Source organism: Numenius arquata, chromosome 10, assembly GCF_964106895.1.
Source record: "Numenius arquata chromosome 10, bNumArq3.hap1.1, whole genome shotgun sequence".
NCBI lineage: Eukaryota > Metazoa > Chordata > Aves > Charadriiformes > Scolopacidae > Numenius > Numenius arquata.
In genome coordinates, this window is record NC_133585.1 from 1,827,649 (window position 1) to 1,833,648 (window position 6,000).

Here is a 6,000-nt window from a genome sequence, read left to right on the forward strand (position 1 = left end):
CTGCTTCCTCTTTTAATCTCCTCATCATGTGGCCATCTTTACTGGTCAAGACACTTCTAGTCTCTCTCGTCGACTTGGTCATCTCTTTTTCATGAAACACAGGGAGTAGTAATTACTTTGCAGAGGACTGCACTGCTATCAGTGAAAACTGGCCACGGGGCTCAAAATTTATCAGGGAACAGATAGACAGATGCATAGACAGCACGATTTCCTGAGCATCATTTCCTTAGGAAGGCAGCTCAACCCTCCTCCCCTATGCCTTTGAATAAAATCACTGTAAGGTTCTGTACTGTTGCTGGACTGCTCGTATCTTCATGTTTTGAAAAGAAATCGTGCCATTGCAAAACAAAATGATTCTTTTTACACCTGAATAATTTTCAAATTATAAAGATGAGTATAAATATTTTGCAGAACTGAATTTTGCATATTATTTTTCTGATATTATAAACCCCCTGATGACAGACTCACCCTTAGTCTTACGGCCAATGTGCAGCATAAAACTTGCACATGGGGCATATACTGGGCACCTGCCTTTTCCACTTCATAAGAAAGCGTTTGTTTTCCACAGAAAGCACCAGTGTAGGAAGTTGGTGCCATTGGTTTCTGCACAGCTGCGCGTGGTCCAGTTTCAACAAGGAAGGAACTGAAATTAGGCCTCTTCAGAGAAAGACTCATACAGCTCACCTAAAAATGGATCGGAGTTCCCTGTCTCCAAGGGTTCTGACACGTACATGGAAGGATACGTTACCATTTTGCATAGTGTGAGTTCTCACCTGGCGTGTTCAACACCCTGGAGGTGGTTCCAGGTTGCACAGAAGTGAACCGTGTCACCCTGTCATGTCCTCATCACACCTTATCTCCTGGAAAGGCACGTTGAGGAGGACCACTGGGATGGCCTGTGGAAGGAGCCAGCCTTCCCTTCCCCATGATTGCCTGGCTCAGCAGATTTCCCACATGATGCCTTCCCCACGAGTGATGACTTTCCCACATGATATGCCGTCCCCACGCTGTTTGCTGCCACTGGCGCTGGGGACTGGTCAGCTCTGACATAGCTTCTGTGACCACTGGTCTGTAATTTTCATTTCCGGACTGCAGAGAATTACAGGCTTGGAGTTTGTTTATTTATTAGAAATTACAAATCAAAGGCAGAGCTAGATAATTGCTTACAGCAAACCCACTTCTCCCCGTGGTACACCAGCCGTCAACTACTGGTGGGTGAAATCATAAGTATAGGGTGTATGCGCACACAGGGCGTGCACACTCAACCCTCTACTCACAATGGCTATTTTTTTCCTTAAATGACAACTCCAAGAGCTGTCATTCAGACAACTCAGAGTTTTGGGGGATTTTTTTTTGCAGAATCACAGAATTTCAGCCACTAATCTGTCTGCTTTTCTTTAACCTTTGGCCACTGCGACGCAGGGGACACTGGACAAAGAAAAGGCATGTACCAAGATAATGGGGCTACTGGAGGCACCAGTTATCAGTCCATGGATCCATCAATGGGACGTAACCAAACATGGGATTTGGTGCCATTTGAGATGTCCTTGGGCATCCTTGCCTGCCTCTGGGATTTGTCCTGGCCTTTGTGTATACTCATTTCAGCTGAACCAGTTTCTTGCTGGATCGTGTCTGGAGGGTGTGAAGTGCTTTATCCTTATCTGTTGAAGATTACTATAGTTATGAAAATATTAGTAAAGTAACAGAGACTGGATTTGCAGGTATCCTTCCCTTGCTTCCCAGCAGCCAGATTTTCAGATGCAGAAGCAGCTCCCCATCTGCAATGACTGATGGTCACGAGTTGGTTAAACTTGTGGACATCGTAGTCTGCAAAATGTTCGCTATTGGTAGCTGAACATCATAGGAAAAAGAAAAACGATGAATTAAAAGTAGAAGGTAGTTTACGAGAGGAATTCTAAACAGTTTTTCCTTTCACAAGAGATGCAGACCAGCCAGTTCTCTGCATTCAGTGCCCTGCACAAGCTCCCCAGCATCACCTGGAGCTCTCAGTTTTCAAGACTTTTTCTCTATGACTGAGGCATCTCTTGGAACAGGAGCTGAGTGTCTGATGTCCTCAAGTGACTCCAGGAGGAGCAGTTCTAATGGAAACACCAACCAAACTTTCCATAAAATCTTGATAAATTTATAAATTTATAAGCTACAGCAAGCATGACAAGTATTAGGATGAGCATATAGGGTTTGATGTTATCCTTGGACTTCAGAATACTTGATGGGTAATTTCATAGTTTTTTTTTATCCAGTTCTTTGATGTTGTGCCAGTTAAAGGGTTTTTTAGGGGGTTGGTTTGGGTTTTTTTTTTTGGTTTGGTTGTTTTTTTGTTTGTTTGTTTGTTTGTCTGTTTTCCCCATTACTGATATATTTGGTTTTGGTTTTAACTACATTGGTGAGGCTACCTCGTGCCCAGAATTTTCTAGTCGTGGTGTGTTTCCTTGCATGTAGCAGGCCGTGGTGCTTGCCCAGGTCTGTGTGACGCAGGGCGAGCGTGTGGAACTGCAAAGTGTGCGCTGCAGAGGTTGGCTCTGTGCTAATCCCGGAGGGTTTGCTGCCTTCGAACCATCAAACGCACCATGTGTCAGCCACCCAGCCTGCACTCACGCATTTCTGGCTGGGAAACCACCCTCAGAAATAGAGTAACTGCACCTAATTGCAGACAATCATCCTGATATTTCCCATCAAAGCAATGAGGATTTACTGGAGCGACAGAAAGTGAAATAGCAGGCTTTTACCCTGCAAAGCACATTTGCTTTTTTATTAGTAATAGATATGGGAAGTCATTTGGGATGATCCTGGCTTGCTAAACACAATTGTAGCCTGAAAAGGTGTGGTGTCTCCCGTACGAGCTGAGGAAAAGCTGCAATCGTGGTGCTACAAGAACGTGCCATTCCCATCCACACCCTGGTGTGCCGTGTCTCCGAGTCCCATCCAGTCACCTTCATCTGCACGGCGAGGTGGTGAGCACCATCCCGTTGTTCCTCCCACGGAACCACATGGCTCTGCTGCAAGCGGCAGCACGTTGCATGACCTGTTCGAACCATCTCAGAGTTAAAAAGCCAATGGAAAAGTTGTACAGCATAATTAATTGTCATGTACCCACGTTTGCTTATGTTTGCTCTGTGTTTGCTCCTTTCAGTTGGCCTTCTGGTCTTTGAAGGGGAAGGAACCACTCCTAAGACACGGGACAATTTCAGTTCCAAATTCAAGCCTATGTTGCCATACTTCTGCTCAGGATGAATGAAACAAATCTTCATTCACCCTCTTCTTGTCCATGAGGTGAGGCCAGCTCCTAACCTGTCCCTTGCCTTCTCTTCTGTATTTCAGTCTTCTTTGCAGAAGAACTCTTGTATGTTCCTCAGCACCTCCTGTCCCTCATGTTTGCCATTCACTTCAGCTTCTTGCCATATTTTCTTACCTACCTGGCCTTTTTCAGCTCTTCAGTCCTTTCATAAATTCCTCCTGTTTCTCAGCTTTCCCACACACCTTTTTCTATTCAGCCTTCGCAATCCTCAGGTGTATTTTCTTCTCTCACCACCATTTCTCTTCTTCCCATTGTACACCTTTACAACCCATCGAGTCCTCAGGCATATCAAGACCCCAGGTGAAATCCCAGTGCTTCTAGTCACGAAATTTCTTCTCCTAAATCAGATTATAGATCTGAAGAAGCAACATTTCAGTGTCATGCCATTGATCTCTTTGTGCAGAATATCCAGCAGTTGGCATGGCCTATTTTTGAGTTTACAGAGGGGACAAGCAGATGTAGGAAAAATGTATATTTGAGAAATTATAATAACTGTAAAAGAGAATCACGAACTTACTTTTGGACTTCAGCCCTGGTCCAGCAATTAACAACAATTCTACTTTTCTGGTAGTGGCAACTTGAAATTATACCTAAGTTGGAATTACATTTATATTGGAAAGCTGAAGTTATTCTTTTCCTTTCCATTCCAGTCTAGTTTCATAGAATCATAGAATCATAGAAACATAGAATCATAGAATGGTTTGTGTTGGAAGGGACCTTAAAGATCATCGAGTTCCAACCCCCTGCCATAAGCAGTTTAGTCTCATCCATTCCATCTACTCTATTCCTTGATCCATGTGTTCTCCTGAATCTCAACATATTCTTTCTTCTAGAAGAGACTACAACACAACCTGTTGTCTTGTGTCTTTTTCTGAAAGCCAGGCACATATAATAGATGTGATTTCTGAGCTGTGGTCCATGAAGCAGTCCCCTGACTGCTTCTCGTACATGTCCATTTGCGAGTGATTCATCCAAGGCAGAGTAAATTTATGGACTAGTGAACTCAGAATCTTCTTATGACTGGTTTGAATAAATCAGATTTTAAACATGATTAGATAGATCAAATAAAACACAAACCACAGTATAGTCAAACAGAAATACTACTTGGCTTCAGTGCAACTTCTTAGCAGCTATCCCGTGCAGATACACTATATCTTTCATCTTGGTAACTACAGCATTAAAAACCATTGAGTCTGCCAAAAGAAATGAATGTTTTCAGAAATATGATTTGTCTTGTAATTTTTAATTACTGTTACCTGAAAGCTCTGCAAAACTTGATTACAGTGGAGTAACAGCAACTTTATGAATAATGTCAGGTTACGAAACCTAAAGATAATTTGTATTTATAACTATCTGATAAATACATGAGCAGAGGGACTATCTTGTGCTTTTGTTTGGGGTTGTGATTTAAAAGGATTCAGCTTGAATGAGGGGAAGTTTGTGTCTGTGACTACTAGTTGGAAGTGAAGAAATCATAAAACAAGTTAGCATGGGGTTGAAAAAATAATTATAGCATAAATGCGATAGTTTAGTACTGGATAAGAGCCAGGAGAAGTAATGACAACAGCAGAGCCTTCTCCATTTCCAAACCAGTCAGCAGGAATTTGTCTGCCATTTCCTTCTTATGGCACTTCCATGTGAGAGATGTTGACAGTAAGATTGTCATATTTTTACACTGTGGCCGCGTGCAGTCCCCATGTGAAACACACAACACATCTTCTGCTGGAGAAGATGCTTTGGCTTCCATTTATGCAGCTGGCGATGTCTTCTGAGCCTGCAGATGCCTGCATGAGAAACAGATGCTGAGGGGGAATAATAATTAATTTGAGAGGAATAAGATAGGATTCACTTTCTTGCTTGGGCCTGGGATTTTCAGGCGAAATTGGGGTTAAAAGGTGTAATTCCCTTCTCGAGCTCTTCCCCTCAAGAACCTTTCAGATGAAGCTTCCATGCCGTGCTTCACCCACCAGATCTGGGAGCACGGAGAGGATCCGAGCGTTGTAATTCACCTTCTTTGGCAGCCTCCATCTTCCTGAGCACATGAAGAGGGGACATATCTCCACAGGGTGACATCAAATGGGATGTGGCCCCTTCCTCTGCTCAGTCTTGGAGGCTGGCTTGCTCCCATGCTGGGGACTGTCTCCTGAACAGGCACAACAGGGAAAGAGGGAACCAAGAACCCAGACAGAGTTTTCCCACCTGGGAATGGAGAAATGTTGTGCTACTATATCAAATCCAAAAATAATGTCACCATACCAAAATTCCGCCCCCCCCCAAGAATTCTCTTTGAGCGTGGCTGAGAGAGTGACCAATGTAGACGAGCTGCTTCAGCTCAGTTTTGTGCACAATGAAGCTCTTTTTGTGTATTTCTCTTTTCTCCTGCTATTGAGGGAAGTAATACAGTCCAGCACAGTACAGAAAAAAAAAAACAAACTTGCTTTTTCATGGTGCAAAATTTGTAGAGCATCAGCAGGCCTCCAGAGCTGGAAGGTGAGTTTTGCCCCAGAAAACAGCAGAAAAACTGAACAAGTTTGTTAGGGCTGCTCTTTTTGCTGGGTTTGCCTCCTGTAGCTGCTGCCTTCTTTCGTTCTAGGCAAGATTTGAGAGGTGTTGCCTCTCTCTGCCGTGTCGAAAGCCTCACTCAAAAGGGCAGCTGCGAGCGTGGGGAGCTGAAGCGCAGGTCA